Genomic DNA, 21,765 nt, shown 5'->3' with positions numbered 1-21,765 from the left:
TGTGTGTGTGTGTGTGTGTGTATGTGTGAGTGTGTGTGTGTGTTTGTCCTTCATTGCCAAAGAAGACCATGCTATCAGAGAAATAGTGACATGACTTGCACTTGACTTTGTTTTGAGTGAGGGAGGGCTGTGCAGGTCACCAGCCTCACTTCTCCTCCAGAGCCATCTGAATCCAGTGACCAGATTTTCATCAGAATGACTGGAGATGACCCAGGATGAGGCAGTTGGGGTTAAGTGACTTGCCCAAGATCACACAGCTAGTGAGTGTCAAGTGTCTGAGTTAGAGATACAAAGAAAGACAAAAGGCAGTCCCTAGCCTTAAGGAGGTCATAGTCTAATTTGGAGTATGTGGGGGGGGGGGGGGGTGAGGGGAAAATGAAATGTAAATAACTAGCTAATGCAAGATATATACAGAGAAGATGGAAGGTAATCTGAGGTAGGAAGTCATGTCTTATCTTGAAGGGAAACTAAGAGTCAGAGGAGAGTGCTCCATTTATAGGGGACAGTCAATGAATGAGGGTCTTCATTCATTACTGTTCAAAGTTAACTAGAGACATGAGAACATAATACAGATAATTTTACTTAAATAAAAGGAATTTCATAGGTTATTTGTTCTAAATTATATGGGAGGTACTTTGATTATCTCCTACTCACTTGACTTTGTATTTTCAGGTACATTCAATGAGAAAGCATCATCAAGAGCTGTTACACAAACAAAACTTTGGTAGATTTCCATGTAGGTTTTGAACCATTTTGAGCCCCCCAAGACATAAGAAAGCCCTAAAACCTGGATTGACCAGTCAGGAGAAAGACATTTACTGGGTTATAACAAAAAATACGTAGAAGGTAGGAAGAACCAAACAGCCTGATAAAGAGTTTAATTGGGGAGATATGAAGTGAAGTAGGGGAATGAAAGAGAGAATATAAATATGTCCTTGATTATTAATGGTCCCTGGGTCACAATATGAAAAACAATGTTCAAAATATTTAAATCCTCAATTACTATGGCAGTTGTGTGATAGGGTCAGAGATTTCAAACTAGTATGTACCGTAGAAGTCAGCAAGTACAACCCCTCAGTTTATAGACAAGGAAACTGAAGATCAGAGGGGTCACAAAGTCGTACAACTTCTAAGGGTCTGAGACAGGATTCAAGCTCAAGTCTTCATGACACTTCAGTTTAGCATGCTATCCACTGCACTACCAAGGTACTGTGGTAGATGATGGAGATACAAGCGTTCATGCAATCATTCAAAAAAAGCATTTATTAATTGGCTCCAATGTCACCTCCATGACATTATAAGATATCTGAAGAGGACTTTAGTTGAGTATATTTGACATGTAATGAGTAGAAATGGTACAGAACATTTCTGTATCATGAGTTTTGATTTTACACTCATTTTAATGCTTTACATATTCTATTTTTCTCTTACAGATGATATAACCTCTCATAAGATGACCATACCAGGCCTATCTTGAAAAAAAATTAATCCAGGGTTCACTCTACTCCGTCAGTATCCAAATATATCTTTGATCTCATTAATTTAGAAGTATCCTCCATATACGCACATCGCTGGCCATCTGTGCCCACACGTATAAATAGTAGGCCCATAATCTTCCAAAATTTTTTGAGAGAAGTTCATCAATATCCTGAAAGTCCTCCTTGATTCATCCTGAAATTGCTAAGATACCAGTGCAACACTTTGGCTCTCTAGGTCTTTCCATGTGACAAATTCACTGATTCTTTGCAGTTCTGTTCTTTGCAGTCCTTAATGTCTATGTCTTGCAGCATGCTCACATTTCCTTTCACCTCTCCACTTACTTCTATGTGATACTCATCTTTAGCTCTTTGGAGGTAATGGTGTTTTATGTTTCACTGCCATATGGCAGAACCAATAAAATTTAATATTGAAAAGAGGTGCCTTGGCTTTCCTGGGAAGCCTGAAGTCAATAAAGGACTTTGCAATTTCCTGAGTCAAATTCAGGCAACTCTCTTCCTCCTGTTCTGGGCTCAGCTCATTGTCCATCTGTACTGTTTTTCCCAGATACACATACTGTTGGATAAGCTCTATACAGCATCTATCCAAATGCATGTCAAAATCTGAGGAAAAGATATTTTTCATCCATTTGGTCTTTGCTTTGTGGATAGACAGGCCAAACCACTTGCTAAGTTATTATCAATCTTTTCCAAGATTTTCTAAAATTTTCTAGAACTTGATTCAAAGAGAACAATGTCATCTGCAAACAAGAGCCTCTGGAAAACCCAACTATCCACAGGGACTCCCTTCCTGAGTCTCTGTGTCTCTGGGCTGAATCTCCTCCATTAGAGTGACAGATAGTTTTGGATACAACTTTCTGTTTTCTGCTTTGACTGACCTTTACTATAGGGGAGGGGAGGATTACTAAGTAGGGTTATATCTGTTGCTACATCATCCAAGGAATCCTGAATGAGCTTGATGTATGGATGAGAAACATTTTGTTGTACAATAATCTGTAAAACAACATTTTTTTCTGCTTAATCATCTTTTCATAATTAACAATAAGCACAATGTTTTGTTCAGTTTTCTACAATAATGAGTTACTTATGAGAGGATAAGGATGAGGTACATTGTTGAATATCTCTTGAAAAAGTATGCTTCTTCTTCACAAATACCCTCATGGAAAGATTTACTTTGCACTAAACATAGAAGCTAAGCTAATTTTATGGTAAAATCTGACCAATCTATTTTATCTAAATTTTTAAATAATGCAAAACATCAAAGACCTCACTAGTGTTATCAATTTTCTGTTTTAAAACTATTTTTGTTTTCCTATTTGACTTATGAATTATATAGGAAAGTAAAGTTGTGAAATTAGAGAAGCTAATGGAATGAAGTTAATGGGAGACAATGGAGTTTAGAGCAAATGTGTGTGTTCTGTGAAATCAATCAAAATGCCAGTTTTTCCTATTTTCCTATTTGAATATGCTATTCAATATTATACGCCAAATAAACAGAGGGAAGAACAGATGAAACAAGAGAGGGAAGGAGGAAGGAAAGAAAGAAGGAAGAAGGAAAAAGGAAGGAAGGAAGAGGGAACAGGAAGGGAGGGAGGGAGGAATAAAGGAAGAATCCTCCTTAAGAAAGAGTCATTTATTTCTAAGTAATTCTGAATGATAGCTCCAAGTCATTGTAGCACCCTTAAACATCAAAGATCTAATTATGATTAGCACATGATACATAATCCATTCTTTTTGGCTTAGAGCAGATTTTAGAAGTTAGAAATATAGAGGGACTGTCCCAGAGGTATAAGGCCTAGCTTACTATGTTCACAACAATTATACTTTCAATTCTCCTACTAACTCTATAACCTCTGAAAAATTCACTGTTTATCTATACATAGACATATAGAGGTAATAATACCTTTTTACTACCTAGGAGATGGGTAAAATAAACTTTTTTTTTGTCTTCTACATAAATCAAGAAATATCTGTTCCAATTCAACAGACATTTATTAAATGCCTACTATGAGTAGAGCACCATACTCAAGGCACTAGAAAAGAAACATACAAAACTTAGCTTAGGCAAAAATATCTGGCCTTATGGAGCCCACAAGAGGCAGCATGCTGCTGCTGAATATGTACTCATTCTGTAAAAAGGTGAACTGTATTCAGATGCCCCCTTTATGCTTACTACCAGTATAACTTTAGGCAAATCACTTCTTTGAGTTTTAACTTCCTTGAGTTTCATTTTCCTTATCTGTAAAGTAGGGAGGTGGGAATTAGGAGGAGCAGAATTGGATGATCTCTGACATCCTTCTAACTCTAGTCGAGATCAATAAGCTCATGACTCCCACACTGTAAGAGCTTAAAAGGAACATTTAGTCTCTTCATTGTACAAATAAGGAAATTAAGGCCTGTTAATACCTAAATGCTGGGAGGACTCAGCATGTTAGAGAGAAGAGCCTTGTCTTACAATGGCATTACTGGCATACTTTCCAGACCTGGAAATCATTAATTGTACAAGAATAGTTTATGATATATCATTCCAAGGTAATCAAAAAAAAATTGTAACAAGGGCAGGTGAGGATAAATACCAAGAGCCAGCAGGATTATCACAGCCGAGTCAAGGAGCAAGAGTCAGAAATCTAAGGGTAGATGCAAGAAACAGGGAATATAGAAATGGAGTCAAGCATAGAAAGGCAGATTAACTGATACAGAATAAAGTAGGCAAAAGCAACAAAATATAAAGCAGAGAAAAGACCTAAATATGAAAGAACAACAATAACAACACCACTAAATAATGTATAATTTTAAATATAAATAAATAATTTATATGTAAATATACATTTAATAACCAATTAATAAATATTAATAAATTTAATAAATAAACTTGATATTAAAAAAGACATAAAAATGTACTCTGATTCCATCTTTGAAGTGGTCAAGGACTATGAGTATGGTCTGAATCTGTTTTAAGTACTTTTAAGTACTCTTAAATACTAAGTGCCTATATCTGTATCCATGTACATGTGTGTATATAGATACACACATGTACATACACATACACACATGTCTGTACATATATGTTTATATACCTAAATTTGGATTGCTAAATTGGGGAGAAGGATAGGGTATATTTGAAAATAAAGGTACTATGAAAATAAAATCATTTTTTAAAAATAAAGGCAGGAAATGTTAAATATTAACATATAAACATTTAACAGTAATCTCCAAAGGCCTGAGGGTTCCTGGGATCGTTTGATATTAGTTCTAGATAAATCAGTAATTGGAGAACTATAGCAGTGAGAAATGAGCTACAGCTCCAGGACTGAGCAAGCTTTTCTGTCTGGCAAGACTGGAAAGACATATACTGAATTAAATTGAAAGCTTAGTCACTAAAGTACAAATGGATGATAATGGAAGAAACAAATAAATCACTACCAAATAGAATGCTCTTTTTTAAAATCTACTGATGAGTTACAAAGTTCACACAGTCCTAAAGAAATGGAATGTTTGCCACATGCACCTTATTTTCATATGTGTATTGGAATATATTGTCCATTATGCATGGTGCTGAGGAAGATAGAAAGACAAACAAGATGGAAGGAATGTAAAGTCTTATAAGTGGAAATAAAATATATACCCAAAGAAAACAAATTAAAATATAGTAAAAGCATAAGAAAAATGTGAAGTGTTCTGGAGATAAATGAGTTGCCAGTGTACAGGTATGCTACAACTAAGACATTTTTATATAGCTTAAGTTATAGTATGTTTATACGTTTACTTCTCTGCATTACCGCATTATCCACACATCAAACCTATGAGATAAATATTATTAATTGCCCCATTTTACATATTAGGAAACTAAGGCTGAGATGATTGACTCATGGCCAAATACTCAGTAAGAAAAAGAGCCAGAATTTGAAAATAGATTTTCTAACTTCAATTGCAAGACTCTTTCTACTGCAGCACCTTACCTGTATAATATTACTAGCCTTCTTCTCAATTTTAATTGAATCAGATGTTACATTTTATGTATTTGAATCAAGTTCTCAAATGAGGCAAAAAATACTCAAAGCCAGATTTTAAACCCATTTCCAATTCAGATGTTATTTTAAACTACCTAATTTGAAGGTTATCAGCACCAATCTGATCATTCACAGTTCATAGAATTAATCTCAAAGAAAAGAGGATTGTACACAATGAAATGTTAAAAAAAACCACAGGGAATTTCCCTCATCTTTTTAATTTTCTTCTTTGTTGTTATTGTTGTTGTTTTAAAGGGTCAAGCTTTTATTTTAGTTCCTTCAGAATGTGCCAATCTTCTCTTAACTAGCACTTTTAATTCAATTCAATCCAAGAAATAATTTTTATTCACTTACTATAATAGTAACTTAAATGTCTTTGGTGTTCTAAGATTTATATTGTGCTTTCTTTAGAACAACACTTTAAGGAAGACGATAAAATTATAATCACTTCTAGTTTACAGGTGTTTCACTCTCACACTTATTTCTGTACATATGCAGTCACATGTACTTATATATACACATGTGCTATGTGTACTCACATACATAGGCAAATTTATTTAATAAAATTAGACTTTGGTAAGTATAGAGAAGAGGCATAAAACGTTAGTATATAGAGGATAGATTACTACTTGCAGTGAGAATCAATGAGTATTTCATGGAAATAGTGACTTTTGAGATGGATGAATGAATGGATAGATGATAGATACTTAGATTTGATTAGACAGATAAAGAGAGAGAGAATATTAAAATATTGAGCTGTTACTATGTACTAGATACTGACTGTGCTTTTGAGTTGGGCCTCCAGTGACAGACATAATTTCAGTAGATAGAGGTGGGCACAGAAAACATTGAGAGAATAATTTGAAGAGACACAAAGGCAGGAAAGTGTAGGGAATGTTTGGGAAAAGACAAGTAGTGTTACTTTGCTGTCAGTGAAAGGTTATGTGAAGGGAAGTAGTATAAAATAAGGCTAAAAATTAGGTTGAAGCTAAAAGTAATTGTGAAAGTAGACTAAGCAGATTTGACATGCTAGATAATAGGAAACCACTGAAAGGTTTTGCTGAGGTTTGTTTGTTTTTTGAGCTGAGAAGTTATATGAGAAATAAACTAATAGTACATTATGGGAGCAATGGAAATAGAAAACAAAATATGATTAAAAGCAACAGAATATACATATATATATAAAAAAAAAGCAGGCCAGCCATTCAAATTGAAGCACGAAGGTACCCTGAGACTGGAAGCAACATGCAATCAAACCAACCCACCCACTATTTCAAATATCATTTCCCCTGAGATTTTTATGGATACAACCCAGGATCCCAATATCAAGAGTCCTAATAATATCAGTTTCCCCCACTCCAAAAACCTCCTATATGTGTTGCCTCTCCCAACTGATAGATGAGATCCTTTAAAGCAGGTATTGTTTCCTATCTTCTACTTTTTATCTCCAGTACTTGACACAGTGCTTTGACCATGATAAACACTTCTAAATGTTTTTACTTAATTCAGTCGCTGGAAAATAAGTGGAAGAAAATAAGTTAGGGAAGCCATAAATAATTCTAAGCTTGAAAGTCAAGGTAACTAGCAAAATACTGGTGTCAATAAAAAAAAGGTGGTATGTTCAATTTTGGACGTGTTGAATTTGAGGTATCAACCAGACATCCAGATGAAACTCTATAATAAACAGGTAGAAATGTATATCTATAGCTGTAAAGAGAGGTAAAGATAGAGATATAAGTTTGGGATCATCTCCATGAAGGTGATATTTTATATGTCGGAAATGAATGGGATTGCTAATGGAGAGATGATATAAAGAGGAAAAAGAAACCCTAAGTCAGGACCCTGGAGAATACTTCCATTAGGATCCTGAAGAAGGAAAAGAAACATTAAGATAAAAAAAAAAAGAAGTGGTTTGGAAAAGTGGAGAAAAATCAGGAGTGTGACATTTTGAAGTATACAGAATGATTATTTTAAAATGCTAGAAAAAACAGTATTTCTTTTTAAAAAATCAGTTGTTTCAAAAACAGTCATGTCTCCTCTCTTGGTGGGAGTTCCTGTGTCTGTACAATGAGAGTATTTGATTAGGTGATCTCTAGGGTACCCTTCAACTCTAAAATTCTATAAGGGATCTTCCTGCTTCAAATCTTTAGAGTGCTAAGAAGGAAAAGAAAGTCTGGCATTCTGATAGTTTTTACACAGCATAATGTTACCCTGAGGTATTTCTACATAGATCATAAGCATTGTTGCCTCTAGAGACAAAGCAATTATAATTGATGGAGAGAGCAAAGTAGGGAACAATTTAAATTAGCTGCTCGAGAGGAAAGTTGGAAAGAATGTAGTTTTTCTTTTGTTAGGTTTGAGACCTAGTCTCCCTATCTTTTGTTTTGTTTTGTTTGAGGTCTGGTCTCTTTATCTTGTCCAGGCTTGAAGTGCTCACAGTACTCACACTATAAAAGTTTTAACCAGTATCGTTTTATTTTATTTTCTAACCTTAACCAATTTGCACCTTCTTAGACATTCTGGTGGTCCTCCACTCCTGGGAACTCTCCATACTTGTGTCAGAATCGAGGCATTTAGGGTTAGGGTTAGGATTAGAATCAAGGGTTAGAGTTAGGGTTAGGGTTAGAATCGAGAATCCAGGGTTAGAATTGAGGCATTTAGGGTTAGGGTTTAGGATCAAAGGTTAGAATTGAGGTTAGGATTAGAATCGCTGTGTATAGATCTGATCAGTTTTAGCCCCACTAAAGCTCAGAATCCATGAACCTCAGACACAGTCTCCTTAGGAGCGGATGTTACACACCACCAGAGCAGGGCAAGAATGTTGATTTCTAAGGAAGAATTATGAGGTAAACATAGGTGATTGTTCTGGTCATGAATACATGAATACATATGATTTACTAAGGTAAACTTTTCTAATTAGAAGTTAAAATATTGTTCAAAAGATTCAGTTTTTTAAATTGGCTTGAATAATTATGAAACTTTCTCTTTTCCTTTTTCAAGGCATTTAAAAACTAACGTAATGAATGTCATCTGACAGAAACAAAACTGTTTCTAACTTCTAATTTGAATATCTTTTAATATGCATTTTTCTCAGACAAGGAAAATCTTTGGAAAAAGTTATAATCATAAGTTAGACAAATAGTGATGATGTAAAGAAGAGATTAGTTTCAACTAATTCAACTAGATGTAAAACTCATGTCTGAAAATCTTTAGTGGACCATTAATGTGTCTAATTAACAGGATTCCCTAAGGTGTATGTGGCCAAATGTCCACTGAGATTTTAATGTGGTCCATAGGAAATGTAGTTAGATTTTCTTGAACTCCCTTGGCTTTCATCTGAATCCTTGAGCCTTTCCTATCTATTCTGCTGACATGTCCTTTAAAAACATGGAAGTTGTTCAGTTGTATCCAATGCCCTTTAATGTCAGCAAAAAGCTGAATATAAGTTTAGTTTTATTGCTTCATTCTCTTTACAGGGCACACTGCTTTCAGGAAAATATATTTAAGCAGGAGGAGTCCCTGATACATCAAAGGTACAATGTGAGTGAGGCCTTTAGAGGAATTAGAAAGAACTTTTAAAATAATAAGCAACATTGTCTGGGGAGAAATGAAGAGGAGAAAGATGATATGTATAAAAAAATCATAAAATGACTAAAAAGGAACAGAAAAAAGAAAAGGAAAAAAGACTTAGAAAAAGGAAGAGGGAAACTAGAAAGAAGAGAATATTGCAAAATGTGTTATTGAAGTATAACGATTTTAAGGATGGGTCCAGAAGTTATGAAAGTATGTGTTTATATTTTACATGGACAATTTAGTTAAGAGTAGAAAGGCTGCATTCCCTAAAAGATAGCTGCCAAGGACAAGAAATTTTAACCTAATGAATTTCAACCAATGAAACTAATTTCAACTAATGAAAATAGTAAGGCGTAGAGAGGTTGGAATCTGAGCCTTTGGAATATCCACTGAATAAAATTACAAAGCTCTTTAAGTTACTCTAGTATTATTGCAGTATGCTTCCTTTTCCTGTTATTTAACTAGTGTGTATATATTGTTACCTATCTTATTATCTGATGGAGAGATATCTAGATATGTGATAACTGGAGAAATAGATAGATCCTGTCTCTCTGAGACTGTAGGGTCTACAGATGCAATGATCATGCCTTATACTTTTTTTTAATCCACAGCATCTAGTAGGACATAATAGTGATAATAGAGATTTAGAAATATTATTTGATTTCAATCAAATTATATTTGAGGATTTTTGGATCACTTTTCACAAACTAACTATAAAGAGAGTGATCATTGCAAGTCTGTCTTCAGCTGCTACTTAATGAATCTGTCTACAATTCATATGAAAACCAGTGTGAACTAAAAAATTCCAATCCTATAGATTCCCTTGTTAAGGATAATGTTCCCAGAGGCACATTATTAAATTGTGTAAGTGAAGTAGGTATTTAGATCTCTATGCCTATGCAGCAACAATTTTTATCAATGAGTTTTACTCCATCTGTGCTACAGAACTTTGTTCTTAACTGTGAGGTCCTTTTTGTCATATTCAGTAAATAGTTAATCTAACATGTGTACCAATAATGTTCTAGACTTCACTGTAACCCAATGCAAATATCATTTCACAACTGAAAATGCACCCGCCCCAGGAAATTCCATTAAAGAAAAAGATCTGACGTAGGTGGGAGAGAGGAGTTAAGAAGAGGATCATTTATGGTTTTACAGCCTACCACAAAATTTGGAGGTTTAACACAACTCACTCATTTATAGAAAATGAAACTGGGGTTTGAAGATGTAAAGTGATTTCACCAAGGTCAAACAAGTCAAATGTGACAGGTAAATGTGACACATGGGTAAGCAAAAGAGAGCAAAGATAGAGGAGGAAAAGGAAAGGCAATAAGAACTGAATTGAAGTTAATGGAATGGAACAGAATGAAAGGAAGGTGGAGCAGATGGAAAAGATAATGGAGAAAAGGAATGGGGAAGAGAAGGAAAGGGAAGGGATGAGGGCTAATGGGAGGGGGTTGGGAGAGGAAGGGATGAGAACAGTACAGTACCATCAAAAGTTACGGCTAGAACTATAAACCTGCTCATACAAAAGGTCATACAATGCTCACACAAATTCCCTAAGATATCACTGTCTCATAATAATAATAATTAATAATAATAATGATAGCTAAGTCTATATAGCACATGCTATGGTGCCAGACACTATGCTAAGTATTTTACAACTGTTATCTCATTTGATCTTCCCAACCAACGTAGGAAGTAGGTATTATCATTATCCCCATTTAACAGATGAAGAAACTGAGCCAAATGGAGGTTAAGTGACTTGCCCAAGATCATGCAGATAGTGTCTGAGGTTAAATTAGGACCCAAGTCTCCCTAACTGTAAGCCCAGTGTTTCATCTACTGGACCACGTAGCCATGTAGTTCAATGTGGCACGGCCAATAAAGTTGGACAAGTCTTACCAGAAATACAATTGTTAAAGGTTTCAGTGTTTCCCAAATATTTAATAGTTACTCCTCCACCTCCTTATTTCAAGTACCTCCTGAGTATTTTATTGCCCAGATGCTCTCTCTCCTTCCCTAGGGAAAGCCCAAAGATTTTTCTTCTTCAAGTCAATAGAAGAAAGCACCTTTAGATACTCTTTCATACATATTCTTTCTTGGATTAGTGTGTCTAGCTTTCCAAACCACTCAGATCATCATATTTCACAAGATGATAATTCTTTATTCCAGGCCTCTTGATTGAGCAAGACTTCCCAGGATTGCCTTTGCAATCTAAGGGAGGACTCTCCCTTCCAAAAGAACCTGTGTTTTGTGCAAACTCAGATCATTCTTCTCGTGCTTGGCATTTTTTGTAGCTCATATTCTTTTTGCCAAAGCCTCTACGGGCCAGAGGAGGTCCCCAGACATAGAAAAGATACTCTATACTTTATTAAATATTACATATTTACACATGCAATTCTTTAGCCGTCAAAACACTAGCATCTGCCTAAAAATCAAGGATAATTTTATTAGCTGATTAATTTATCATCCATTATGACATAATTGAAATATTAAATCTCAGCTTTGTGCTACTTCATAACTAAAAATAAAATACCTGAAGTAAAGTTGGAAAGGATTTTTTTCTTTAGTTCAACAAGGATTTCAAGTCCACTAATATTTATGAATTACTTACTATGAGCAAAGCATTACATTATGTGCTAAAATATAATTGGTCATATGAATATCGTAGGTTTTTTTTTTAAAAAGCACATTATATACATATTATTTGATACAACCACGTCAAATAAGCCAGGTAAGTATTATTATCCACATTCTACAGATGAGGAAACTAGGGGTCAGATTGAATAAATGGTTGATCCATAGTCATATAGCTATCAAGTTTCTTGAGCTAGAATCTGTCCCCAGGTATTATAACAAATCTAGAAACCTTTCTACTACAATATGGTGTCTGTCAACTAAACTTCTCATTATATTAAAAGAAAATGGTCATTGTCTTTTCCTTTTCATGAGAAATATTTCTCTTTTGAAAGTGTTCTATACTCCAATACAGTGAGCTTAACCTTGCCCTTTTATCCATATATTGCTAAATTTTTGGCTGCACATTTAATTTTATATTGCATAATTATTTCATAACAACTCAGAGCATTTTTAGTCACTGATAATAACTAATGTTTCTCCTAAGAAGGATTCCAGTATCCTAAAATGTTTGAAAATCACTTTATTAAATGTTTCAATTCAATTCAACAAATATTTATTTTATTATAAATGCTCACTCTATGCCAGGCACAGTCCTAAAAATTGGGGATGCCAATATGAAAAAGAAAGGCAGTCTTTGTTCTCCAATGTCCTTATAATCTAATGGAAAATGTCCTGCTTTCAGAGTTTGTGTTTTAGAAAACTTATACAAAATTATATTCCTTGTCCAGCTTCCTTTTTTCATGAGAGAAGGAGTCATTAGGGTTAAGTGACCTGCCCAGGATCACACAACTAGCAAGTGTCAAGGCCACATTTGAACTCAGGCCCTCCTGACTCTCAAGCCAGTAGTCTATCCACTGCGCCACCTTTATTTGGCTTCTTCTGATTAATCCAACCTCTTCTATGCTTTAAATACATCAAGTAAATGGAAACTCCTTCCAACAATTCAGAACACTTCCTATCTATAAGTAACTATTAAGGAGTTTCATGAGACTCAGAGGAGATAAGTGATTTACCTTTGGTCACATAGCTAGTAAACAGAATCTGGACATGAAACTAGACTTTTCTTCCTTTGAGTTAGGATCTCAATTCACACCACCATGTCTCTAGAATATATTGGCTTGTATTAATAGCAACATATGAGATATGATATGAGACATATTAATCATCAGAAATCCATACCCAGAGTAGAAAGTGGTTCTGAAAACTTCAATCCACTGTGGTGTTAAGCAACAAAAATCTTCAAAAGAAAATAACTATCATTGCTTTTCAAATATACATTAAAAAAAGAAATGATTTACTTATATGTGCATTCAAAATCTGACTTTTATTTTCCATGGAAAGGGCCTTTAAAAAAAAGTGGCATTTCCGGTTTCTAGTTTAGAGCTTTGCAACACATACACATTTTGTTTAGAGGCTGGTTGACTTAACTGCTCAAAAGTTTTGGCCAAAATTTTCTCAGACCAGCTGCCCATAGCTGCCACTCATATACCCTGCAAGGCTTCCAGGGACTTTTTTGGGATTTCAGTGATTGCCCAATGGAAACATTTGCAAAAGCATTTTTGGAGTTAAGTCAGACAAGCCATTTTAAAAAATCTTTGGCTGATTCCTCCCTGTAATATAGATCCTTGCTCCCTCACCCTTTCCAAACACACCCATATAAATCTCCCCTTATTTCATCATTATTCTATTAACTTGCATTGACCTGTAGTTAATTTCTTTTCACCTACTATTCACAACTTATTTTTCAAATCCTTTTTATTCCTTCATTGTTTCCAATGAAGCACTTCATTATATTACAGATGTAACTCTGATTTCTTGAAAGGCAACTGGGTAGTACAATGATTAGAGTTCTGACTTCTGGAGTCAGGAAAACCTGAGTTCAAATCTGCCCTTAAGACATTTAGTGGTTGTGTGACCCTGCCCAAGGCACTTAATTTGTGTTGGTATGAGTTTCCTCATCCATAAAATGGGAATGATAATTGTACCAACCTACAGGGTGGTTGTGAAGATCAAATGAATATCTATAAAGCTTTTAGTTAACTTTAAAGCATTATGCAAAAAAATGCTTGCTGCTGCTGCTACAGTTGTTGTTGAAAACCAGGACAAAGGAGCACGAGATCCATCAGGTCTTGCCAAGTTGAAGTCTTCAGCAGGTGATGGGGGTTGTGTGTCAGTTATTCATAGATCAATCTAACAAAACTGGGGGAAGTTCCTTAGTAAATTGTTCAGTTGTTTCTCAGTCATGTCCAACTTTCCATGACCTAACTGGGAATTTTCTTAGCAAATATACTGGAGTAGTTTGCTGGTTCCTTCTTCAGTCCATTTTACAGAAGAGGAAACTGAGGCAAATAGGGTTAAGTGACCTGCCTAGGGTTACACAGTGAGGAAGTGTCTGACACCAGAATTGAATTCAGGAGAGGAGTCTTTTTGACTCCAGGCCCAGTGCTCTATCCATGGTACCACCTAGGTTACTAAGTTGGCTTCAGGGTAATAGATGATTCAGCTACACACAGCAAATCTGGAATATCATCTACTAGGCTATGGAGAGATTTCAGTAGGCATAGACTGGCACATGGTTGGAACCAGTAAAATTATGGACCGTTGAAGTGCTTCTGGCAAACTAAATTAGGCAGCCTGAATGACAGTATTTATCACACTATTTATTCTTTATTATGATTAAGTAGAACTGTGGTCATTTATTTAAGACAGAAACTTGGTAGTTGTTCTAAGGGCATTGCATGGGTTCCCATGCATAAGGAAAGTTTAGTTACTACATAGAGACTTAAGGCTGTAAATTCTTGCCAGCACATGTGACAACTATATGCTGCTGCCTTAATCCAGGCCAATGCAGCTACCAATATTTGAGAGTACAGTAGACAGGTATGGTTCTGAGTGACCATATCAATAAAAACACAGTCACTGAATGACTTACTGAACAATATACACCCCGTCATGGCTAATGAGAAAATTAGGATTTCAAAAGTACTCAATTTTGTCAATAATCAAACCAAACATGAAATATTGATTTTTTTCAAACTTACCTTGCACATACTAAATGTGCGTTTATGTAATCAACTAGCACACATGGAGCACAGTTCTTGCCTGGGTACCAAACAATGTTTATTCCCAAAGCACAAGGTGAAGATGACCTTCTGATGAGCCTTCCAAAATCTGCCCCTGAGACCAAACTTTCACTCAGTTTCAGACCTGAATCAAAGTTCTCCAAAGAGGCTTTTGGCTTCAACTCAGCACATCTTTGAAAAGGAAGTGCAGTCATGCAGTGAGCTGCTGACACACTTGAAGTGAGGGTGAGAGCGAAAAAGTAGTCTCCCCAAGTTTAGAGGTCACAGCAGATAACAATGGGAAGTTTGCATCAGAGGGTCAGACAATACAGAAGGATTAATGGAAAGTATCTTTTTCTGGCTCCTCAGTGCATCTTCCCCTGAGACAAAGAAAACAGAATATTTTCTATCTTGTAGTCTATTAACTCCTAGGAGGTCTCCTGCTATAAATTGCTTCAACCAGAGGTAGAGGACTGACTTAATATTTGTAAGAGTCCACCTCTCTAAAGCTAACCATTTTGTGTACTAATTCTTTTTTAAACTTTACTTACAAAGGATGTAGAGTGGAACTTTTTTTAAGAAGTACTGAACTAGGCATCTGAAAATCTTGTTTCAAATAGCAGTTTCCTTGTTTAATAAATCTTTATGTGACCACGGATCACATATAATTTAACCCTCCAAGACTCAGGTTCTTTCCCTGTAAAATAGGAATTATAATACATATACTGTGTACTTGGAAGATATATTAAAAAATCCTAATTCTTAGAGTGCTATATAAATATAAGTTATTATTACCACTGCTAATTTCCTGCAATGATTTTTAGGATATATATCAATTTGAGATAAGGGGAAAGAGGATGAAAATTCAGTAGCATAAGAGGCAGCATCATTTAGTAAACATCAAATTGCATTAGTAATCAGGGAACCTCATTTTAATCCTGTTTTTATGCATCACTGAATTATATAGCACTAATCAGGTGTTCTCTATCAAACTGACTCTTCTGTAAAACGAATATAATATTTACCTCTCCTTCTCTCTCTCTCTCAAGGTGTTTTGGTTCTGTTTTTGTTTAGGATTAGGTTGGAGATAATGTGTGATTCCCATATTAAAGTTCCAGCTTCCCTGCAAAAGGTGGGTCTGGTAAAATCATACCAAACTCATCTAAATCCCTAGGGTACGACTTGGCATAATAAAAGTAGGGAGAGTGTTTTACCCATTCTAAGTAATGTTAGCTGAATTGAACTGAATCTGGAAGGAAGATGCATAACTTGAGGTTATTACCTTGTGAAAATTTACTCTTTTGAGTCAGGATTAGGTTACAGAGGGAAGTTAAAGAATCCCCTTTTCCAGAAGCTATTTTCAAATGCCTTTTGGGGTTAATAATATGACTGAGTATAGTCCTACCTTAGAGGCAGAGGACTGGACTAATTGGCTAACTGAATTCATTTGACTTGTTCTCATTCCGTATTTGTCCTAGTGTCTGATGTCTCAATGACACAGCAAATCCAACTCAACATGCCTCTTAACAAGTTTGCTGTCTTCTGAACTTGGTGGTTGGGCTGATAACCACAAGGTTTCCCAGTCTAACTGCCAGGAAAAGGGCATCCAGAGTCCCACTCTCCCTCTTTCCCAACCTCTGCTCTCATGTCCTCATCATCCCTTCTCCGCTAACTCCCATGGGCCGCTTCCTATTGGCCAGCCCGAGGGAGGGGTCCATGAGATAATAACCTACAGCTAAACTCATTGCTTGTTGTGCACTCCCGCCCTTGGCCTAGCCTAGCCCTGCCTCTAGAGCCAGGAAGGGCAGGCAGATAGTGAGTGTAGGAAGGCGGGAGACGGAACAATCTTCCAGTCTTTCCTCATTTGCCCTCTGTTCCATCCTCCACCCCCTTCAGTGCAAGCACCAAATCCCCGTCCCAGTCTTAACGGAAAAAGGCGGCCATCGGAATGACTCGGCGTACTTGTGCCTGTGCCAGCCAGGGCCAAGGCACCCAATATCCCCTTTGGCGGAGCACAGACGAGACAGACTTGGGGGGAGGAAGGGGGAGGAGGCAATAGGCCTGGCGACAGTCGCCTGAGAGATGAGCACACTCGCACGTGAGAGGCAATGCCACCTGGCCGGGACCCGGGGGCAGCCAGCTCGGCACAGCCGGCCCCAGAGCAGCGCAGCGCGTGGTCCTAGTTGGCAGGAGTCGGCGGGAGCCAGCCCTTCCCTGCATTAGCTACTGCGGCAGCTGCTGGGGTCCATCTCAGCATTCATTTCCCCTCCTCTCCGTGCCCCTCTCTAGCCCTCCAGCCCATTGACTGAGCCTCTTTCATCCCGGGCACACACCTTCTATCCACCTCCCCTATCCCTCATTGCCATTCTCCAGTAGAGGCAGAGAAAAGAGACCATCCAAGACTATCTCATTCTCAGACGCCCTCCTCGCCCCAATCAACTGAGTCTTTGCTGAAAATGAACCCCCACCCCCGTGACCACCACCCCTCCTCCCCTTTGCTGCACCAGCGCCATCCTCGTGAGCAGTTGCCCTTGCTGCCTATGTCCGGGTTTCTGCGCTAAGATGCTTGTGAGATGCAAGTAGGCGATACACAGTGTCTAGCTGGGGACTGGGAAACAACGCCGCGAGTCCTGGAGCGAGAGGGCTAGGGAATCTCCTGTGCAAAATACCCCACAACTCCACCACCATCCCCAGTCAAGAAGCGATCCCAGGCCCTGTTCTTGCATCAGATACGCGTCCACAAGAGCACAACCAAGACTGGCAGGAGTTCTTGAATGGGACCCTCCACCCCCCCCATTTCCCTTTGCCTCGCAAGCGCGCCCATTCAAACAATGTTGAGGCTGAGACCCCCCCATGCTGGGTGTGAGCGTGCCCAACACACACACACACACACACACACACACACACACACACACACACACTCCTCTGGGGGCAGCTTCAGCTTTTTGTCTATATATGGACTCTCCTCCCAGCACTCCAGTACAATGTATGTTATATCGTGCACGCAATGGGCACTCTTAGCACACACGCGCTCAGCCCTTCTCCTTAAGGGCATCTACGAGCCCCGGAGGTCTCCGTTCTCATCCTCCTCTTTCTCCTTCTCCTCCTCCTCCTCCACCTCCCTGTGCCACCCGGTGTGTACTTACTTTATACCTGGTCTCTAGCTCGGGATGAGTGGGTGGGCGCTCGGCTCTGTGCGTGCCCCCCCGCCGCAGCCGGTTCTTTTCGCTGTCACAGGGTGAATGGATTTATTTATTTATTTATTTCCCTTGACGTGTCCTCGCCAGCCGCAGCCAGAGGAGGAGGAGGAGGCGGCGAAGGCTGGGAGGGGAGGTGGAGGACTGATGAATGCCCTTGTGTACGCCTCCTTGCGTGTGTGTGTGTGTGTGTGTGTGTGTGTGTGTGTGTGTGTGTGTGTGTGTGTGTGTGTGTGTGTGGAAGGGAGGGGAAAGGAGGAAGGGCAGGCAGCTGGAGGGAGGTAGAGGGAAAGAGGAAGGAAGAGAGGCTTCATGGGCCAGCCGAGCTACAGTGTAAAAGCTTCCGACTAGCGCCCCAAACCTGCCCTGACTCACTGAGCATGCCCAGCTCAAGTCATGCAGACTTTCCATGGACTGAGGGCATTCGCTCCCGCTTTGTCTAGATTTTAGTGGTGACCTGAGAGTGAATCCGGAGGGAGTCCCAAGGCAGGTAGAGAGATCACTTAGAGCAGCCTCAACCTGCTTGGTGTACAGCGTGGGGGACAGGTGTATTGTGGCACCCGCTAGACAGCTAGGTGAATAAGGCAAGGACATTAAGACAGTAAAATATGCAGTCTGAATGGGAAAGAGGATGGAGGATAGCTATCCTGGACCCTGAGGGGCAAAAGAGTTCTCCTTTTCCTGAAGAGGGAATTAGCCGTTATTTGGTCACTGGATTCTTCAGGCACCCAACCAAATCATTCTAGTGGAGGGCAATGGAATAGAGCTGGAAGAAAATAAAATACAGGAAGAAATGGAAGTTTATAAAAGTTTCCCTTCATGTGATTCTGAGGTCACCAAATGACAGGATTTTTCCTAAAGGTTTTTTTTTTTTTGGAGTGGGGGAATGAGGGGTCTAAGTCTGTGACTGAAATGGTGTATATGAAAATTCCCTCTCCTAAGGAAGAACAGAGACTAATTTGTAACTTTTAAGTTTAAAGTTCTCGAGGAGTAGTGAGAGGGTTAAGCGACTTAATACACAGCCAATGTGTGTCAGAAACAAGACTTGAACTCAGATCTCCCTAACTACAAAAGTGGGCGGCTGTCTCCTATGCCATTCTTGCTGCTGCCCAAACCTTATGAAAGTAAGACATTCAGTTAACTGGAAAATGAATAATTATAAGAATAATAACTATTATTTACATTTTTTGTTTAGTTCAAAAGCAATCCCCATGCTTTTCAATCACCTTTCCCCCCCAATGAAATAACTTTCTGTAGAATTTCTCCTGACTGAAGGAAAGATAGATTAGAAAAGATAGAAATTGAAAGGACAAATATAATTTTCTACAACTAAGAAAGTCAGGCCTTTGTGTCTTTAATATAAAATTGATCCTTAAAGTTGTTCAGATGACAAAATATGGGACTTTAATTAAGAATGTAGTTTTCCTACCAATTCCTTTCGAAGAATGAGTGGTTTTTTAAACTGCTTTACAACTGTTCATCATGCCCTTAAAATAAAACTTTGGATCGGCTTTGCTTCTGGTTTGTTTCCAAGAGTTCAGAAGGCATCTTCTCTCAGAAAGAGTACTTTGGAAAAGCAAATAAATCAATAAATGAATGACCAGACAAATAAATCAATAGATAACTAAGCTAGAATTGGGAAAACAACTACAAAAAAAGAATTAGGGAATGCAGTCCTTTTAAATAGGATTGTCTATGCAGTAAGTTCTCAAGTCTAAGACTTCTTTATAAGAAGACTGAAGGGTAACAGCAGTTGTTTTTCATGGAAATACTGTCCAAGAACACTATGTTTTCTTAGAAAACAAGAGGACCACTAGAATGTCGGGATGTGCTTCCTAAACATCAGCACAGTAATGCAAAGAACTTGCAAAGTCAACTGCATGTACATGTGTATGTATGTGTGTAAATGTATATATTTATGTGTAAGTATACATCTATGTACAACACAGATGGATATACACATATACATAAACATGGATATATGTATGTATAGATACATATAATAACCTAATATTTATAGAATGCTTGCTAGGTGCCAAGCACTGAGTTAAGTGCTTTATAATTTTTATTTCATTTGGTCCTCAGTAACTTTGGAAGATAAGTGCTATTCACCCTCGTTTTGCTGGTACCAATACTAAGGCAGAGGTCAATGTGGCTTGTAAGATTGTATGACCTGGCCTAAGTAGATAGCCCTAAGAAAGGTACCTCATAGATAAGGACAACTTGGAGAGGGCTTTGCTACTTTTTTCCCTCAATGGTAAATTATTACATTGAAGCAAATATAAACCATTAAATATTTAACAATTTTTAAATTTGTTTTTACCGTATTTGTCTAACAGTTCAGTTTATAATTTAACAGCATCTAGATTGAAAGATAAGTTACTTTTCTAATAGCATTTCTGACACAATGATCTCTCAAATTTTATAATATATGAAGAACTTTAGAAACACAATAATAATGCACATGATATCATGGATTTAAAATATGAACAAATTTATACCCAGATGGTGATATCAATTCAATTGAATGCATTTCCAAATTATCTCACATAGAAAATCATTCATTTTATTACTTTTAGTGTGTTATATCAATTATATTAAAGGCCAACAGAGAATTCTTACATTTACTAACATTTATATACTGCTTGTTATGTGCCAAGCACTATGCTAAGCATTTAAAATCATGTGATCCTGACTAGAAAAATAGGAGGTGGGTGTTAGGATTTTTCCCCTTTATAGATTAGGAAACTGAGGTAAACATAAAGTAATGAGCTTAAGAGCACACAGATTTTACACTAGATTCTGATTTACCACAATTATCTTAGTAAGAGACCGTATCTCACTGAAAATTAGACTATATGATATTTTAATTTCAGCACAAATTTTGACCAAATCGTCTCAATTTCCCCAAAGACCCTCTCTTTCCACTTAGCATTTGTAAAAAAAACAAAGTCATAGTCGCACTTTTTCTTTCTTTGAAATGTCCCAGAGATTGACTTCCAGGAGCCATGATATTGCAGTAAGCAATAAATCACTGTTACTCTCCCATTTTCACCTCCAAACAACCATAAAATAGTGCCCCAAAACAAATCCTGGAACAGCAAAACCAGCTAAAAGATGGGTAAAGCAATCTTTTAGCCCAAGAAACTTGGAAGATTGGCAACAAAAGTCCATCTCAATCAGATAAAAGGAGAATACATTCCAGAACAGGAATCATCAAACCAGTGGGAGATCTTGAGCCCCAGTGTGATGGAGTAGGCAAACACTAGCACAAGAACACCTCTCTGTCCCTGCATGCCTTAGCATAGCAAGGAGAACCAGCAGACTCCAGCTCCAAGAAGCATAATCCTCTGGGAAAACAGACATTCTCCAGAAGGCATACCTCCATGTGCCTCAGTGTAGCACCAAGGAAATGTAAAAACACATTTCTAGGCCTCAGCACATACAGGACACCACCAATAGGATCCCAGTTCAGCATCAAGTAAACTACTAGAACCCTACAGCCTTCAGTAGCACCATCTATCCACAAGAGAAGAGGGTCCCCATGGGTCTCTGGGCAACATCAACACAACACCAGGTAAACAGCAAGGGCCAGCAGGCCCTGGCCCATGAAACTTGAGACAGTGCCCCTTTCACCCCAAGAAAAGAGTTCAAATTTAAAAGAACAAAATTAAAGGGCCAAAAACAAGAGCAAAAAAATCCAAACCCAACAAAAAAGAATCTGACCATAGAAAATTATAGTGACAGGGAAGAGTAAAACACAAACTCAGAAGAGAACAACAAT

The 21,765-nt window shown here is 37.7% G+C and overlaps 1 protein-coding gene across 3 annotated transcripts in view; it reads right to left on the bottom strand.

Moving 5' to 3' along the window:
- The window catches only part of SLC16A7 (solute carrier family 16 member 7), a 218,673-nt gene extending 200,357 nt beyond the window's left edge, over window positions 1–18,316 (bottom strand). For all 3 annotated transcript variants that reach the window (XM_072655235.1, XM_072655234.1, XM_072655237.1), the window contains exon 1: window positions 17,931–18,316. The gene's annotated coding sequence lies outside the window, so the exon portion shown is untranslated. The remainder of the gene's footprint in view (window positions 1–17,930) is intronic.
- Between the last annotated feature and the right edge of the window lie 3,449 nt (window positions 18,317–21,765).

This window comes from Notamacropus eugenii, chromosome 3 (genome assembly GCF_028372415.1).
Source record: "Notamacropus eugenii isolate mMacEug1 chromosome 3, mMacEug1.pri_v2, whole genome shotgun sequence".
In the NCBI taxonomy this organism is placed as follows: domain Eukaryota; kingdom Metazoa; phylum Chordata; class Mammalia; order Diprotodontia; family Macropodidae; genus Notamacropus; species Notamacropus eugenii.
The sequence above is the reverse complement of the archived record's forward strand: the minus strand, read 5'-3'. Positions and strand labels throughout refer to the sequence as shown.